The 19144-nt window shown below is 49.2% G+C and overlaps 2 long non-coding RNA genes and 1 other non-coding gene across 6 annotated transcripts; all 3 read left to right on the top strand.

The window, feature by feature from the left end:
- The first annotated feature begins 410 nt into the window (after positions 1–410).
- Positions 411–3862, top strand: LOC121110339. Its single transcript, XR_005858739.2, has 3 exons — positions 411–643; positions 1110–1188; positions 3670–3862. It is a non-coding gene; the product is annotated as an uncharacterized LOC121110339 (long non-coding RNA).
- An 810-nt stretch (positions 3863–4672) lies between these two features.
- Positions 4673–18480, top strand: LOC121113188. Of its 4 annotated transcripts, none has more exons than XR_005858745.2 (4): positions 4673–4804; positions 10522–10632; positions 14278–14374; positions 14907–18480. It is a non-coding gene; the product is annotated as an uncharacterized LOC121113188 (long non-coding RNA). The 4 variants fall into 4 exon arrangements; XR_005858742.2 differs by having other exon boundaries at positions 10522–13671; XR_005858744.2 differs by having other exon boundaries at positions 14278–18480.
- Positions 18481–18764: 284 nt separating this feature from the next.
- Positions 18765–18851, top strand: TRNASTOP-UCA. Its single transcript has one exon. It is a non-coding gene; the product is annotated as a tRNA-Sec (tRNA).
- Positions 18852–19144: the final 293 nt, after the last annotated feature.

Here is a 19144-nt window from a genome sequence, read left to right as displayed (position 1 = left end):
TCCAGAGCAATGCACTCCGTGACTGATGCGGCTGAGTCAAAAGGAAATGACCTATTCCACGGTAGCGCAGCAGGAACTGCTGCAAGGACTCAGTCATACACGGACACAGGCAGGCAGGGCAGCCTGTAACTGAAAGTATGTATAATGTGCTTTGCAGCCGGGGTTTGGCAAGCCCACGCCCTGACATGGCACCGAGGACGGCTTAGAGAGCCACGGAACCTCCGCTACCGGCCGGTGTGGGCAGCCTTGCTCAGCCCTGAACCCAGGCATATCTCCTCCCGTCACGAAATCCCTCCCGGCGCCTCCGGCCGTCGGCTGCCGCCCGCCCTCCCCTCGGCGGGGTTTCTCAGGCGGCGCCCTCAGGCTCCTCTCCCTCAGGCGGCGCCCGCCAGGGGGCAGCAGCAGCGCGTACCAACGGCCGCCGGGATCCGAGCAACGGCTCCAACGGCCGCCGGGGCGCGGCGTCCCGCCACGGCCGCCGCCCGCCTGTTTTGGAGCCTGCAGCTCTTCAGAAAAGCTGGGTCCCCATCCCGGTGGTGGGGAGAGGGCATCTCTGGGTTCTCTGTCACGACAGTAGGGCGGTGGCACTGAGCACGGCCGCAGCTGCCTTCCCACCAAAAAAGCACGCAGATCCGAGGTGCAGGTACATCCTGTTACAGACTTCCTTTGCTGTGGTGCAACCCCTTCTTGTAAAAGTTGAGACATCGAGGCCACTTGCAAGACTGCGTATGTGAGCGCCTGCCAAGATTTTCCCAGAGTCAGGGCTCGCCGAGTTCCTTCCCCTTCCTCCACCCACCGAATCCTGCTGGGTTACTGGAAACGCTAGTTTCCATCTACCAGTGTCTTCAGGCCACCTATGGCAGAAAGGGATTTTTCCAGGAAAGACACATTAGAACTATTGCTTAGTACAGAATCAGTCCCAGCTTTTGTTTTCCTACTAAAACTGCTTCATTTCCCTTACCGAAAAGGGACTTCAGAGTCCTTATGCTGTCACTTAACAGCATAAACTACCAGAGAGGAAAAAAAGCCAGCTGAATCAGTGTTTTTCAAACTCCTGGATGCAGCCTGGTCTGTGTAGAACTCACATGTAACTAAGCTGTCATTTCCAGGGTGACCAACAAGGCTGCAGAGTGTCTCCTCCTCCTTCCAAACACTGGGAAACTTGACAGGAGAAATCAAATGTGTGTGGTGAGTGACACAGAACAAGACCATAAGAATCAAAAAATTCTGGATTACAGAGCGAGCTTTCGTTTTCCAAGACCTCAGTCACCTTTCTTCATCTCTGAGCCTCGTTATTTTCAGTAGGGCAGCACCTGACCCACCTGCTCAGGGGTTGGAACATTCTGATGAAGGTCACTATGTTGGCAGGCATTTTAATTACATGTGTTTAAAACGACAGTTGGATCTTTTTATGATAAGAACCTCAAGTAAAATCAGAACGCCAATTAACTAGAGGTGGAGAACACACCATTAACTAAGGCAGTGAAGGTGGTAAGTCAGGGCTGAGAGGTTCTTGCTCTCTTTCTCAATGCTGGTTTATGCTGTAGCTTTGCAAAAGCTACTTAGCTTCTAACTGCCTTGGCTCCTCAAACTGCAAAATGGAGGAAAATGCCTTTTGCATAGCAGCAATGTGAGATTTATTTAAATATATAGCACTGGCAAGGTTCTTGGAAATAGTCAGATAAAACATGTCACCTGTGAACAGGGTACAAAATAAATATGGCTGATAGCTTTATCGTGAGGGAAATGGCAAATACATTTGTCTTTATGACGCTGAGAAATATGAAGAATGAACTGATCCTTTTTACATTATACCTCGCATTTACTTTCTGAACATTCCCTACGAGATGTTTTCTTTGCTACTGGGTAAGACTCAGAAGGACTAATGCGTTATTTTCCTAGCACATTAGACACAACACTACAGAGAGTGAAACACAAACAGAGAAACATCTTTCTTGTACCATCAAAGATGTAGGAAAGGAGCAAGGAAAGGTGGCAAACCACAAAGTTTGCCCAACTGAGAGACCAAAAGAGGAGAGAGAATCATCAAAAGCAGCCGCAGGCATCTGAAAGGAAAGCACAAGTGAGTGGGAGGAAAACAATGCGTAACACAGAAATAAAGCCCCTGGTCCCTTTAGGCATATTCACATTAAAGAGCAGGGGACAGATAAACTGACAGTTATCTTGGTGTTCTTCCCTGGGGAGCAAGGCATTAGGTGCACTATACATGTAATAAAATGGTTTTAAACGCTTCTGTGTCTGCCAACACTCTTTGCTACTTCCTTCTTAGGCAGCTAGAGTCTTCCTCCCAGCATGGCTTTCCCCAGCAACATTACCTGAAGCTTTAAGGCAAGCTCATATTTATTCTGTCAACAGCAGCGGTAAAAGACTGCATCTACAGTCACCATTGCCCAGCAGATCTACCAAGGAACAAGATTTGCTAGAGCAACTTCTTAAAGACTTCCTAGTTTGGGCCCTTCTGAAAGCACAAGTCATAAGTCTTTAATCATGTCTCAGGTGCTCCTTTTACTGCAAATCCCAGCAACTCCTCCCCCCCCCCCCCCCCCCCCCCCGTAACCTGATGCATAATTATCATTAAGTGAGGCTGGCCAGCTGTGCTCTATCTTCACAACCATAACAGCACATAGTAAGCTAGGTCTGCACAATACCTACAGTATAGTGCAGGCAAGAAAGGCAGGTAGGAAAATCTCTCCCTATACACACATAGAAATACCTTGATATGCTTTGTAACGGCTTCTATATTAAGTCCTTGACCCACAATTTAGGGTCCTCTGCATTCCAGTAGCACACTGCATGCAGTGTGACGTAGGTGGACTCAAAGCCCCTAATCCCCATCTAAAACTCTGTTCTACAAAAAAAATCATCCTCAAAGCCCCACTAAGTATATTCTCCAGTTTTGGTGCTGGGACCTCAGGATTCTTCCTTGTTTGAAAAAGAGCTTTGGTTTCCTTGAGAGCTTGCACCCTCAGTATAAGAGCGGGCCCATAGTTGCCTCTGCCTCCAGTATATTCACAAGGTATGGAGAACTGGACTGGTGGGAACTTTTGGATGCTACACTCTGATGAATGGAAGAAGTACAGCAACCCACAAAACATGAGAAAAGCTGACAGCACTGTAGGCTTCTTGTTATCTCCAGGTAGTTAGGGTGTGATCCAGCCCCTTCCAGCTTTAAGAACCTCCATCCAAACTGCTTGCTGTTTTTCAGCAAGATGCATAGGGAAGAAAGAGCACAGCCTGATCCCCACCATGGGCTTGGCTTGCCAGGTTGATGGCAGAGTGCTTTAGGTATAAAACGATGAGAAGAGCATTAGCATCAGCGATGTCATTCCTTCCAGCTCAAAGATTTGCTAGGGAAAGATGGTCTCTTGCTTTCTTAGATCAGACAAGCTTGGTTCGACTCCAGAGAGATTAAAGCTGCTGAACTGAGGGAGAAGAGTATCAGATCCCGACATTAATAAAGGACTGGTTGCAAGTCTGAGGAAGGAGTCGACTCCATTATTAAGATATCTATCTCTCTTCCCTCTGGGAAGCTTTGACCTGGAGGAAGGGTCTGAGGGTTCGGTGTAATTCTTGAGGTAGGTCATTAAGCAGGAGACTGGTAGAAGAAGCAAGTTCTTCAATATCTTTTTCCTGCTTCTGTCTCCGCAGACTTCTTGTATCAAGACAGAAGTCTTACCCCATGTACAAACCTTACCAGTTGCCAAATGTTGGGAAAGTTTCTGACTTCAAGAACTGTTATGAAAAGCCCACAGTTTCTGAATTCTGACTGCATCTCCATCCAGCATGACAGCATCCAAGCCACAGTTTGCTCGCTGCATCTCCTTCCACTGCTACAGTAAAAACTGAGTAGCCCAGCAGTCAATGCTTGCAACTCAGAGCAATTGGAATTGCACGGGGCCTGCTTCCAAGCCTGCCATTGTGCAAGTCTGGGAAAGGCATCAAATTCTCCCTGTGCCCCCAACTCCTTCCCCCAGTGAAAAAAAACACCCATCAAGCAGCAGGCTGGCTTGTCTGAATGAATAAATAGCTACAAAATAATTTGTGTTCCACACAAGTCTGTCAAAGCCATTATCAAGAATCTGAGATGGGTTATCACCTGCTCCTTCAGAAGCAATGGCCAAAAAGAGGCTACATCAGGACCCGCAGAATAACCCAGCCTCTGGGAAAGATTTGACATCATGCAAATATCTAACAGTAACATTTATCCATCAGGACTGACATAAACTAGACTTGAACCAGGCAGTCTGCAGTCTTGTAGTCACTTGGAGCCTTCGAAGATTTAAGCATTCAAATAATGTCAGCTGCCTGAAATCTAAATAGTTTGAAGAGCAAGGCCTCAGGATAAGCCTGCTAACCCACCTAAATTTATGCCATTGAGAATGCCAGCCCTGATGTCTCACCTGATACCTGTGGAGAAGCAACTGTGAATTGAGAACCCACCTGGTTAATGAACACAACACAGTATCTTGCTTCTTAATTGGGAGGTATAATCAGTGTTAATCTTATGGGTGTGCTATTAACTATCCATCCAAAGGGGATGTTTGTTTTGCAACTTCCCTCTTCCTTAATGGCAGCTTTTCCCCAGTCTGCACAATCAGTCACTCTGCGGTTCACGGCTATAAATATTTTTCCTTGATAGCTGTAGTATTTCAGTGCCTTCCACCTTAAGCTTCACCTCATCCATTATCCACAGCTCCTTTGTAACACAGGTTTTGAGCTGATCTCCTCCTGTTAAGCTGTGCAAGCTGATCCATACCAGGCACCTGAAGGAGCAGTATCAAAGGTGAGCAAGCTCCTGCCTTAGGCAACTCAGAGAGGATGCAAGCTGTTTGCCTGCACCACCAGAGACAGCAGAGATGTCCATCTCAGACTGAAGAAGATGGATTAGACTGGAAGACAAGAAGACAGAGAGAGTGGAACAGAGAAAGAAAAGGATAGGAAGGGTAGCGATAAGAATTGGATGCAGAAGCACATGGTAGGGGAAAGGTGAAGCAACACAGCAATAGGGAAGAGGTAGGATGTCTAGGGAGAAATGGGGATGAAATAAAGGAGTGGGGTTCCTGACAGCTGGCATGGCCTAAGAGAGACAAAGCTGAGGAGATGGCGTATGTGGAAGAGGGGAGATTGCATGGAAGATGAACACAGTTGTGGGTATGGATGCAAGATACACTTAGGTCCCTACCTGCTGAGTCCTAGCTATGGAAAGAGTTTTGGAGTTGCTTAGTTAACTTAGCAAGAGCCAAAAAGTTCCAACTGTTTTTGTTTGTTTGTGTGTGTGTTTATACTGGGGCTCGAGTAATGCCTAGCATGTCTAACGTCTAACATGATGTCTGTGAGAACAGAGGATGAAACGCTGTGACCTGGAGATTCTTCTCAGGCAGAAAGCTTGGGAAGTGTGGGGGTAGTTTGTAAGTAAATAGCAGAAGGTAGCATTATGATTTATGGGGAAAGAGTAGCAGGAAGGGTGTGCAAGGCATATGTATGGATTGAAGGAAACACACTGTTGGTACCATTGTTCCTAGCTTCTTGGGCAACCATGCCCACAAGTGCCCTACATGAAGCTGGCTTTGCTGCAGGCTTTACAGCTAATGTCGTTTTAATTTCTGACATGTCACTAATGGAGAAAGATTTAACATGTATTTATTCAACGTCACTAAAAATACTCTGGCAGTTGAGGGGGATGGAGAATAAGGATGATCAGTGAGTGAGGCATGGAGAGGACCTGTGCTTCTGTAAGGACTCAGATGCAGTGCTTACAAATAGGGCTTGGAAAAGCTCTCTCCCGGTAACCTCTGCCATGAAAACCTGCTGTCAAGTGTCATGCCTGATTAGAGAGATTGGGCAGAAGATGGAAGACCCTTCTCCTAAGAGCAGCCTATTGAAGTGGAGGTAACTGCATTGCAACAGCAGTGCCTGTACCTGGCAGGTTCTCATTAGAAATAAATAATGTTTCCCTGGTAATGAAGGAAAGGTTTAATCCAATTTCATTCCAGATGAGTATGTTCTGTATAGTAAATCCCTTTGCCACTGTTAACACTTGCTGCGTTAGCAGTGAGTGGTAATCTGGCAGGTCTTGATCTGTTACACAAAATCTGCAAGAAGTATATGGCAGTAGGTCAGCTGAGATACAGATGGATACAACGCTCTCTTCCTCCTTCTCCTACCTGGTGTAAAGCTGGGTTTCTGGCTCCTGTCCTGTGCTCATTCCTTGCCTCTGCATGGGAAGGCTTGGCCATACAAGAGAGGTGGCAGAGGGCCTTCTGTCTTCACGCCACAGAGTTGGATCCGACTTTGATGCAGGTGAGCGGGCAGATGCTGCACAGACTGTATAGATATGCAGCTACCTCTACCTGGTGTGGCCTACATAGCATTTGATATGCTGGGCAGGGTATGTAGCACACTGCCCACCTTTGGTAAGCCTTCCTCTGTCCTCCCTGAAGTAGTGGGAAGAGGATTAAATCCTTCCTGGGCCAGGACAACCGTGACGTCTTGAATCCTCCAGCCACTGGACTTTTGGTCAGTGAATAACAAAGATCTCAACAGCAAAAGGAAGTGTGTTTGCCTATATTAAGCAGCTGTCCCTATGCTTGCTAGGAAGCGATAGACTCACATAAAATGCTAAGATTTAAGCCTCCATGAGCACCAAGGGGGCTCGGATCCAGATTAGACAGTGCTTGGATGATTTGGTGATTGGCACCTTAGAAATTACTTAGATAGACAGAGCAGAGCAGAAATAGATGGGTCTTTGCAGCTTTGGCTCTTCTCTGCTAGTTATAATTATTTGAGATGATGTTTCACATCACATTCAAACTCCTGTGCAGATAGCAACAGCAGAGAACAAGAGATCTTAGCCACCTAGGAGAGGATTATGTGGATATGACAATGTTCAAACCCACTGGGTTCTGCCATGCTGCATTATTTAAGCCCAGTAACCAAATTTAGTAACCAGCCCCTGAGGCGCTGAGAGAAAAACACAGTTTCCAGAGCTCCCTTCCCTCGCAGTGCTCTCGGCTTCCTCCCTTAAAGGAGCCACCAACTTTTCTCTCCCTGTCTCGGCCCCGCAAGCCAGGCCTGATTTCCCACTTCTGGGAATAGTGAAGTCCTTTGCTCAGCTGTAACTTGTGGCTCTGGTACCTACAACCATGTGCGCTGTGAAGCCATGGGAATCCAACATGGAGTCATCCTCACGGGAAGCCAGAGCCATCCCAGCATCAGGCCTTCAGGATGCAGGGCACAAAAGCTACATCTGTGCAGTGAAGCATGTGCTCAGGTGCAGGCAAGACTGCCCTGCAGTCAGCATGCTTCCTGTCTGGGCTATGGCCATAGTTCTGCTCTAAACACCCATGTGTGCTCAGGCTGTTAATGCTGCCCTCTCTGCCCAGATCATGAGAAACTTACCAGGCTCTCACCTGCCTGGAAGCTTTGGAGCTCCAGCTAAACTTGTGTCTGAATGTACCTGCTGGTGATGTGTGTGGAAAACAGCAATTCAGGACATAAGGACAGGCTCAGGCTTGTGCTTGGGTGAGATTGCTCCTTGTCTCCCTTGCCCACTGAAGCTGCAGTTGGTGAAAAGAGGTGGGCTCAGATCCAACTCCACCAGGCCAGGCCTGTCCTCAGCAGCAGGGCTTTGTCAGTGCTCCACAAAATCACAGTGCCATAAAAGGGGCAATTAATGGCAAATAATTGACCAATTTTCCAAGGGACTGGGGCAAAGGGAGCCTGGGAGGCTTGGACAGACCCTATCCAAGGGTCCCTCAGACCACTTGGCTTGTGTCAGTGACCAGATGCCAAGTCACGGCAGACCCTTGCCTCCCTGGTAAGAAAGGAGTGCTCAAGTCCATGCACATGACCAAGCTCTCCAAAGCAAGCTGCGGGAAGGAGAGATGGGAGGAGGTGAATATTTAACCAGCGCTATGTCAAAAGCAAACACACGTCCACCGCGTTATTTTATCATCACAGGGCATTGGTCTCATACATACATTTGATGCAACATTACTCCCTGCGGATCCTGGCAGAGCTGGCTTGGCATGCAAAGAGGTCATTTCAGTAAAAACCAAGCTCAGCCTCAGGGAGCCACAAAACAGTGCTGAGACCTGCTGGTACTGTAGGTGACTCCCGCCACCACGGCTATTAACTGCAAGGCGTGCCCTCTCCCAGGCGGCGATCGGACGCCATAGCCTCTTAAAACTGTCTGCCGTCTCTTGGATCCCTCCCTGGCCTTCAGCCCAGTGCCCTGGAGGCAGCGAGATGGAGTCTGGTGTTTACAAACACAGCCTTTATAAAACCTTATGTGGAATGAGAAAGAGGAGCAAGTGCCCCTGGGAGGAGCAGATCTAATTGGAGATTGCCAGGAACTTCTTCCTGAGCTGCCTTTGCTGACCTGGATGAGGAGCGATGGGAACCAGCTTCAAGGGGCCTCTGCTTGGTCTGGGTTCCTGGTGAGACCGCCTTGTGTGAGCTGGGCTGCTGGGCCAGGCTGTGTGATGCCGGGCCAGACCCGCAAGGGAAGAGTCACCTTAGGGCTGCACAGGCAGGGGTCAGCCACGTGCACTTCTTGTACCATTCCCAGGTGCCCAGCTGTGGGTGTTCAGGATTGATCAGGCTTTTTAACTCTGCTGTTGTTGCTGGGTTGTTTTTTTTTTTTTTTTTTTGTAATACTCAATCCACCCATGCTAACCAAATACTAAGATGGGTTATTTATTACATACCTAGAGTGTCACAACAAATATGGCCTATTGCTCCAGTTTGCCTAAGCTGCCCCTACTCCACAGTGATTTTATCTGGAAACCACAGTGTCTTCCCAGTATTCCTATTGTTCTAGTGGCCACCAGAGCCAATACCAACACTAGCCTCTGGTGAATGGTGCCAGCAAGCTGGTAATGCTTGGCATAAACCAAACACATCTTCTTTCCCATGCAGTGGTGCCCCATCACTTCGTCCCTCCTCTGCACAGACCACCAGTGTGGTGCTGAGAAGTGGATGGCAGCAGCGGCTGTGCTGCAGGCACCGGGCTCTGGGGAGCCGCCCTCATCAAACAGAGCTCCCCGGGGTGCTGGGCGCTGTCAGCTGCGGGCTGGCTCCTGTGCAGCTCTGGGTGTGACACCCCAGCATGGGGCGATTTTCTGTGAAGACAATTTACTAGAACCCTTTCTGAGGTCTTGTCTCCGGGGGGAAATTCTCCAGCACTGCTGTTGTGGGATAAACTATTCTGAAATAAACTTTAAAATAGCTGCCCATGGGGATGCAGTAGGCTGGAAAAAAACAGTCATTTTATTCTAGTGTGATCACTCCATTTTGTGATGCTGGCTCTTTCCCCTCCCTCCCTTCCATTGGATATCAGCATGCTTGATTCAAATGCCAGCGCTTTGCAGGCAAGGATTGGAGGGCCATGGCTTGGCCTGAGAGGCCGGTTTGCTGGCTCTCTGGGCTACAGTCTTCTCCTCACTGCTTCAAAACAGCAAACTGTGCAAATGTGCAAAAGCTCGCGTGCATCCCACTCTGGGATGTGAATCCTCAGCCCTCTCCAGGGACCGGCATGGGAGCCAAGATGTGGAAACACAAATAACGGTCCTGGGCAAAGCCTTCCAGCAGCTGTGACTAACATCAGACCACTTGGCAGAGGGCTGCCTGCTCTTGCTCTCTGCCTCTCCCTGGGATCTTCAGAAAGACCACTGCTGTGGAATCCCTGCCTGAGGAAGGAGAGTATGGAGGAGATGTAGGCTTCTGTCCTAGGATTTCCTTCAGCTGCCACAAGCACCAGGCAGGCATGGGCCACGTGCAGCAGCACCGAGAGCAAGTTGCAGGAAGGGAAACATGAGATTGTTTGTGTGAAACATACACTTCAGCGCTGGCTGAGCGCAGCCTGGACCTCTCTTCTCCTGGGTTTGGAAACAAGGCCCAGCCTGCTCTTGTGCTAGCAGCAATCAGCATCCAGCAGAAGGAAGTTTTTGGGATGGGCTGCTTGGCAGGGAGGAAAGGGGCAAGGGTATGGAAGAGGATAAACCAGCAGTGTTTCTCCACTGTGATGCATAAGTAGGCCTCAGATTTTCTCCCAGGGCTCGAACTTAGCAAGGCAGAGCTCTTATCAGTGCCCTCTGCTCCAGGCCCTTCCTGAGACTGCAGGCTCCACACTTGCTCTGGCCCAGGCTGCTATCTGGCGCCAGTGGGATGAGGCAGCTTGACTTGGGGGCTCGAAATCTGCTGGCCACCTGCACGCAGAAGCAGGCTCAGAGGAGAAAACCTGTGCAGACCTCTGTGTGCTCAGTGCTACAAAGCAGATGCTGCTGGGATGAGACATGTCTCATCAGATGAGCACAGCTATGGCTGTGGTCTATCACGCTTTCCCCACAGGACCGTTCTCTCTGCATCTCCATCCCCTCCAAGCAGGGAGCTATAGCAATTTGACAGTGGTCTGCCCTGCAAACCGTGGCTCCAATACTGTTTGCACCAGAGTCCAAAAGCAGGAAGAAGACAGGTCCCATTGCTCTTTTTTTTTTCCAGGCAAACAATTCACCTCTGGGACCCAGCTGCTTACAAGGTGCAGAGAGAAAGATTCTAAAAGACAGCAATAAAGAGGACGTGGGTGCAGGGGGAGGAGGAAGGAGAGGAGGGGTACGTATGTCACAGCTTACCTCAGAGCCAGAATTAGAAGCTGGGTTAAAAAAAATAAAATCACAGCAGGAAATAATGTGTGGCTTAAAATAGCAACATCAAATGGGAGCGAGAATGGGGAGTGGGTGGCATTTGAGGTTGCTGCTCTGTTCCTCCCTCAATGGCAGGGTGATTAATATGTCTATGCTACTTGTGTTTATGTAACAAAGGGCACTAAAGGCCAAAGCTGTATTTTCTCCAACACTGCAGGGGAGTCTGTGAATCTTTTCTTCTCCCCGTGGCATTAAGTGGGAGGATCTGCACTTGTGCTTCCTGCCCCAGAAACAGAGAATATCCACACTGCAGCAGCGCACGCAGTTACGTTTCCATGGCTTGGCAGGATGGAATAGAGACATTTAAGGCTTTGAAGGCGCTTGTCTGTCTTTCATTGCTCCTCAGAGAAAGCTCATTCCCAGAGCACACCTGTAAATGTGGCTGGGTTGTCTCTGGCTGCAGGCTGCACTGTAATAGTAGGCGAAGTACCACTGCGTGTTACTGCACATTTCTCTGCTTGTTCTGTGTATTTGTAGTGAATCACAGATCTTTGAGATGGGTAATGCAGCCCATTTCCTTGCCAGCTCAGGGCTGTTCCCAGCCATATAAATTAATCCCTCACGTTTGTCTTGGGAGTCTGTGGCACAGACTGATCAGTCTTTTTGCTATATACCTTGTACATTGGGAGCTATATTAAAGACAGGAAAGCACTCACAGTTTTGCTAAGGAAGGAATATTTCTTTTGGGTGCATGAGGAAGTAACCCACTACACCACCAGTCATTGACAGTGCTGAAGTAACCTAGAAAAGCACCAAGTGATGGCACTTGTTTTTTAGACTAATCTGATCTCTTCTGGACTAATAAGCAGAACAAGCCTGCTCTGAACTTGTGGAGAAAGGTGGGAGAGTGTGCAAAGGGAGCCATAAGGGGTGTAGGAAGGCTGCTCTGTGGCTGGGACATACCTGGTACCTCCAGCTCATCAGAATGACAGCGTGGTACTCAAGCCAAAGCACACCTGGTCCCCTCAGTCCAAAGGCAAAAACAGGGCTTTTCTTCACCAGTGAGCAAAATGCGTCAGCCCGCCGTCCTGCACTCCTATCAAAAGGTCAGTCTGGGGCAAATAGCACAGGACCAGCTTTGTCATGTGATGAAAACCTGCTGCACAGACCTGATTCTCTGTTACACTCAGGCTTCGGTGACTATCTTTGACATAAGCTGGGATACGCTGCTGTCAGGGGAAGGAGAATCAGGCCCAGCTCTGATGCATATCTTCCCACAGGCAGGCAGAGCAGCGCAATTTGTTTAAACATGGCATGCTGGTGGCTGTAGACAGAGATCACTCCCAGCAACTCAATCAACATGCATAATATTCTGCTAGTTAAATCCAACCGTGGTAAATATCTCCACCGTGCTATCCCTCCAAGCAAATATAGTACCTGCATGGAAGAAATTCCTCAAGACGTTTCCTGTCTGGAGCCAGAGCTTGCCAGGGACTGAATTTCCTGTGAGGCTGGAGTTGGGAATGCAAAGCAAAGAAGCTAACAAGAAAATGCAATGGTACGCATTTGGACCTGCTCTCCAAAGATCCTCCCCAGTGAGCGCATTTTTCCCGTTTAAATAAAAATGAAGCAGTCAGATCTGCAAATACCGGCTGGGTTATTTTTCATTTGTGATTCTTATTTTTACCTCCCTGCTTCTCTTTCTGCCTATTTTTTCCAGCTGCGATTCTGTGACTTACACATCCTGAAAATGAAAGGGCTTGTTTTTGCCAATAGCAAAGTGCTATGCATCCTTTCAACCATCTGGAAATATATTTTTTATTCTTCCTCTCTCCCAACCACACACGCACGTGCACACACACAACCAAGCCTTTGTCTCTCGGAATCATTTCCCGCACCAAAGCTGATGCTCATGAAAAGAATTCAGTGAAAAAGTTCCAGCGGCATTCAAGGGCTGAATCAACAGGGCAACTTCCTGGGCACTCGTTCTCATCCAAACTGCCACCTCATGAGGAAGAGATGAATGCAACGGAGCATAGAGTTCAGCGGCAGGCGATTAGGAGAAGTAACGTCTCCTGTTCTTCTGTCCTGGCTCTGCTGCAAATCTCCTGTCATTAGAAGTGAGTCGTCTACCTGCTCAGTGCCTTGGCTATAAATAGAGATATGGATGCTTTTAACCCCATGTGATGATCGATGCATTCATGTTTGTAATGTGAGCTGATGTCCAGAGATGAAAGAAGTAATCTGAAGTGAAAATTACCATGATAGCTCTGTGCTGAGACTAATAGAGTCAAGCAGGACAGACTGGGAGCCAGAGACTAGACTTGATCGTCTCTCGCCCAGAGGCAAATGTGAAGTGAGCTATGTCACCACGCTATCCAGATGACTGCAGGTCTGCAAGAGGAGACAAAGAGGCAGAGCCATACTGGCTGGTACAAACACGCTTACGGTGGCCAGCTGAGAATGAGTAACAGCTGCTTGCTCATCATCCTGATTTCTGTCACTACTAGTGTTTCTGAACGCTGAAGTGTCCCAGTGCTGTGACTCAGGGCTGTGAGTCATGGGCTGTATGTCTCTACCACATGGAATCACTCACTTGCTCTCTCAGATGAGATTGCAGAAATCGCAGATCATCTTGGGTCTCCTACAGTGGTAGGTCTTAACTTATAGGCAGATATTTATAAATGTATCCAGAAAAGATTCATTCTTCCTCCCCTGACAGTCTATCAGGAATTCATGTTAGAGACCAGTTTCACACACACACCAAAATATTAAGTAAAAAAGTAGAAGTCTCTTTTTCCTTGTGTGGACATATAATTCCTGTATCTCCAAACCAAGCTCTAGGAAATCCTGTCTAGATGAGAAGCAGTGCAGGCAGCATTCAGCCTCTTGTCTCCCCTGCTTTTGCTGGGCTCATCTTTAGACCTGTGATGCTGACAGCAGGACAACACGCTCCTTTTTGGCTCCTCATCTGCCTTCTCCTTGCCCACATTCTCCAGCATTCCTGGTAAGGAAGCTTTGATTTAGGAACACTCTGCCAGCCTCAGTGCCAGGCTGCAATTAGTGGCAGGCAGTGCTGCAGCGGGAGTTCTCGCTATGCTTGCTGGCAAGAACTCTGAGAAGACACCAGCTACCTCCAGACTGCCTTCATGCATGGCAAGATCTACACTGACCGTGCCCTGTAGAGCAGAACTTTTTCTCTTCTACAAGCTGCGTCAGTGACCAGCTGTGTCTGCGGGACTTCACACCCAGCTTGTACTGACTTTATGTTGATACAGGTGCAGCTGAAATAGCTGTTGCTTCCTTTAGAGATGAGGGAGCAGGGGCTCACCCCAGCATGGAGGTGCAAAGCCTGGAGTGATCTCACTGGCTGGGAACCTCCTGCACTGCCTGCCTGTGCAGCACCTCATCAGTGAAGCTGGGGCCCCATGCTGACAAGAGTGGGGCTGCTGATAGTGCCCAGCCAGCCCCTCCAGTGGCAGTGCAGTTTCTGTTGGCAAAAGGGTGTTTCTGTTGGCACAAATCTCTTCCCTGCATTGATTAATTCATGCTTTTTTTTTTTTTTTTCCTTTTTTTTTTCTTCTTTTTTTTTTTTTGGCAAATCTCTCTGCAGGAAGGTGTTGTGCTGGTGTGAAGCTGTGGCAAAGATCTACTCTCACTGCTCCCAGTTGGTCTGGATCCTCCCCCCCCAAACCAGATAAAAGATGGAGGTAATCTCTCTGAGAGAACTTTCTGTTTGTTGAGGCAGGATGAGTACTCTTGTACAGTCTGAATGAATGCAGACAACTCCGGGACCCATAATAGGAAAGCAAACACAATACTCCAAGCACAGGGACTCCCAAGTGATAGGAAGTGACTTCAGCACACCAGTTCCTCTATTCCCGTAACTCTCTGTGGGTTTGCCAATAATCCTTATCGTCTTTGCTGAGAAAGGAGTGCCTTTGCTAACTGATTACATCCTCCTTTCCTTACTGTGGTCAGCTGGTTGCTGCATGCCAGAAGCAGCTGGCATGATTGATAGATAAACATATGTCTCAGGGTATTCTCCCTTGTCAGCTATAACCATATCCAGCTCTGCAGCAGTTCTAGAAAGGGGTGAAACAACACAGAGCAGTTTTGTCACCAATACTGTTTTCTAGAAACACTAACTCAGCAGATCTCCACTTTTTTTCATACTTTCAATCAAAGTAGCGCAGATCTCTGTGCAGGACAGTCACAGCCATCCCTATCTCCCCTGACCAGAGCTTGTCCCACAGCCCAGCAGACAAGGCAGTTCATCTGCAGGACCAAGAAGATGCAGGGCTGCAAGGGACCCTGAGACGCCAGGTTTGAAGTGACCCTCTCAGCTCCTGCCCATGCCCCACAGCCAGGCTGCACTTGGTCTAGCAATGCAACCTATGACCAGCCGAGAAACATCCCCAAGCCGAGTCTTTTGAGAATGAGCATGAGTGCATTTGTTCTGGAATTTTGGCAGGTTTGATTAAAGCTCTGGGTACCTTGACTTCAAAATTTTTGGGTAGCCTGGAGGCATTCTTTGAATGCAACAGTACAGTCCAATTAAGTAATAAAATGCTTCAGGACCACCTCTGCTCCAAGCACATCATCCTCTTTTAAACAGCACATCACGATAAGAGGCATCTCAGGTCAAATTCCTCTTTGATTTGAGTCACTAGAGTGACATCAGAGATGGACTTAGCCCAGTTAGCTAAGAGACTAGGAGATGGCCAGTTGTGTTTATTTTTTCTTCTCGTTTCGGTTCCTGGAATCTGGTTTAAAGATGTGGCCCTTCCCTTGCTGTGAGCTCACGCCGTGAAGTGGGCAGGAATGCTCAAATGGCATCTTCTTTGACCTTTGTGGGACTGAGATGACTGTGGTTGCTTTTTGAAGGCTTCTGAGAAGCTCCCAGCAGCAGCTTCTGTACCCAATCCCCTGAACTGCATCTGCAGCATCCAGCTACGGTCCCTCCGGAGGGCAGTGTGGCTCTCAGTGACGACACTACGCTCTTAATTTGTTCCAGTCTGTTTCACGCTGACATTTTAGCACTGACGTCATCAGCTGCTGAAATTTCATTGCTGCTGCTAAGAATAACAGCCCTTCTTATCCCCCCACCTTACACCAAATAGTTATTTATTAATACAGCAAGGATACAGGCTTATCCTTTCTGACACAAATCAGGTTCTGGTGGTTACGAGAAGTAAGAACAAAGCACAGAAGGTGCCTGCATGTTCTGTCAGGCTGGGACAACAAACAAACAACAGCAACAAAAACCAACACAAGAGCATATTTACAAAAAGAGCCCTTCAAAACCCAATGGCAAAAACTCAGACCGATTTGTTTTAAGCCTTCCTCACTGGACAATCTTAGGCACAATGCATTGCTTCAGTAGCCTAGGCTACAGCCCACTCCAGAAGTCACACACAGAGCCCTTTCCAAATTCTCCCAGGCTTTGTACGTTGTATATTTGCTTATAGCGGCGCAGTGTGGGCGTAAAACGCTGTGAAATCAGAATTCCCCATTGACTTTGGGGCCCGAACCAAATCCTATTGATTTCCGTGGGAGGATTTCCATTAACTTGAATGGGCATCGAATCAAACCTAAATTGGCAGTGCTCTGCACCCATTTGGCATAGTGTGTTTGTCTGCATAAGGTAGAGAATTAGTCCAAAGACACTGAGAAATGCTTTAATTAAGAACATTATTGAAGAGAGAGAGAGCTTTTCCATCCTTATGCTGATAAACTGCATTTGTTCTACACTCCTAATGGCAAGGGGTCATATTTTCAGATGCTTGGTCTAAAGATGAAGCTGAGTGCCGAGAAGACTTCCAAAAAGATGCTTAAAGGGAAATGAGGTGCTGGGAAGCTCTTGAAATCAACAGGTCTGTTAACTTACTTACGTGTTTTGAAGATCCTTGGAGGTGCCTATCTGCATCTTTGGTAGCCTTATAAATCCAACCAGCAGTCATTAACCCCTGACATCAGCTGCGGGTTTGGTTGTCCACCACACCGGCCCAGCTCCTCCTATCCCAGTAACACAGGCGGCGTGGTTGGTTCAGGTTGGAGCTGGGACAAAGGCTCCCTGCAGACAGCACAGCTCAGTGACTCTTTACCGGCACACTCAGCGGGGCCGCGGCTGCAGCCACCTGTCCTCCATCACACCTCTGCCAGGCCATTCAGATGGGGCAGCCGCTCCACAGCTTCCCCTGGGCTCAGGTAACTGAAGCCCTCAAGAACCAGACACGCAGAGATCCTGGAAATGTTATTTTCAGGCAGCGCAGGGGAAGCCAGCAGCTAGCTGAGCTTCCGTTCCAGGAGCAATCTGAACCTAGACAGACCCGCATCCGGTCAGGGGGAGAATTCTTAAAACTTCTTTGTTACCGCTTTCCCATCAACTATGAGGTCTGTAGCATCATTTCCTGTATTGCTGCTGACCCTCTTGGGGCGCCTTCCCGTGCTGCCTGACCTTCTGCAACCGTTGCACTCTTTACCTCAGCAAGTGCCTTTACTGCGATTAAGGAAAGTTCTGGGAGCTGGCCTTTCCAATGGATGCTTTGCTTGTTGGCTGCAGTACTTTGCCTGGCTGTTATTTTTCACTTGGACCTGAGTGCTTGGCACGGTCTCTCTGGAAAGCACAGGGAGACCGATCGGGAGACGTGAAAGACAACATCGATGCTCACGAATCTGAGGGACTGCAAGAGGGGAGCCCAGCACTTTCACACTCAGATGGAAGCCTTCCCCTGAAGGGATTCTTCACGGGGAAACCATCCAGAAAAAGTAGGTGCTGGAGAGGAAAGCGAAGAGAAAGTGAAAGGGTTCCCAAAGCCAGAACGAACATGGAGGTGAGGATTTCTCCTGGTCTCTGGAAGCTATTTACGTCCAGCTGGGATCACCAGCGAGGTCGCTTGCTGCTGGGCTGGAGAACAGCGCCCTGGGCTGACACAGTCCCCTCGGACCCGCTCAGAGCCCAAGGGACGGCTGCTGCCACCTGACTTCCTCACGCCCCCGTGCTAATTTCTTCCTCCCCATGAGTAATTTCCCTGCACCTCCTCCCACACACCCCCCCCAGTTCCTCGCACTGTGCATTTTTATGCACAAAGGGAATGTGCTAGATTACGCCACCTGCTACTGGAATAAGCACCAGGTAAAGGGAAAGGAATGCGCAGAGGGATGTGACCCGTGCAAGCCAGGGGACAAACATTCCCGCCTGGCACTGGCAGGGAGCGGGAGCAGCTCTCTAAGCAGCTCTTGCTGACAAAACCCCACTTTCCGGGTTAAAGGCTGGATGTGCTGCCTGCACCAAAAGGAGCCATCTAATTAAAGATCACCGGAAACCACACGCATTTGCAGAAATGGCCTCACTTCAGAGGGATCTCTCGAGGCAAATAACTCGGTCATTTTTCAAGGGCTCACACGTTTGTGGAAATAAGCCTCAGCAGCCACACTCATGAGGAGCGAGGCACAAGTGTTTTCAATCCCGTACTGCGGGGCACGAGCTGACGCTCCACTGGGGGTCAGGAAAGCATTTCCTCCCGGAGGATATTATCGTTCTGCGAGGTACCTCATGGGAGATGCGTGCCTTCCTCCCAAATACTGCCCTTAACCATCATTATTATTATTAAAAAAAAAAAAAAAAAAAAGAGAGAGAGAGGGAGAGAGGGAGAGAGAGAAATTACGAGGAGGAGAGGAGAAGGAAAAGGGGGAAGAAAAAAAAAGGGGGGGGGGAGAAAAGAAATAATCCCTCAACCAGGCGCGTTCGGGCCCAACGCTCCCACACCACCCCACCCCACCGGGGCGCGGGCAGGGCGCGGGCGCGGCCCCACTCCTTCTGGGAAGCGCCGTGCGTCACCCGCCGCCCCCGCCCCGCGGAACAGCCAATCGCCGGTCCCTCTATTTGCATACGGCGCGCGCGTGCTGCCGGGCCGGCAAAGGGCTGCGGCTTCTCGCCCCTTCAGCGGGTACCGCGCTGCGGGGCCGGGGCTGAGGCCGGGCAGCAATAGGGGCACCGCTCGGTGGGGCTGTCGGGCGCTGCGCGGCGCTCGCCCTGACCTGACAACGGCCTAGTCTTGCAGCTTCATATTGCCTGAAGGGAAGGAGGTTGTAATTGCCCGGATGACCCTCAGTGGTCTGGGGTGCAGGCTTCAAACCTGTAGCTGTCTAGCGACAGAGTGGTTCAATTCCACCTTTCGGGCGGTGTGGCGGAAGCGAGGAGGTTCTGTTTTTGTTCCCAGTGGGTACCCCACGCCCGAGGGCTTCATAGTGCTACCCGCGGGCTGGATAGCAGCGGGGGATTGAGCCGCAAAGGGGGACTGCATACGCGATGTGGACGCTGCGTGCCCTGCAGTGGTTATAGGACACGCGGTGGGGACACGTCAACAAAACCAGCTCTGTGTATTTTATTGCTTTCCCTCAGCCCTGTCCTTTGCTTCGGACCTTCCCTTGGAGAGGGCACCTGCTGAGCTCTGTGCTCAGCTCAGCTGAAGCAG

This window comes from Gallus gallus, chromosome 3 (assembly GCF_016699485.2).
Source record: "Gallus gallus isolate bGalGal1 chromosome 3, bGalGal1.mat.broiler.GRCg7b, whole genome shotgun sequence".
Taxonomy (NCBI): Eukaryota; Metazoa; Chordata; class Aves; order Galliformes; family Phasianidae; genus Gallus; species Gallus gallus.
Note: the sequence above shows the minus strand (reverse complement) of the source record. Positions and strands in the feature narration are given on the sequence as shown.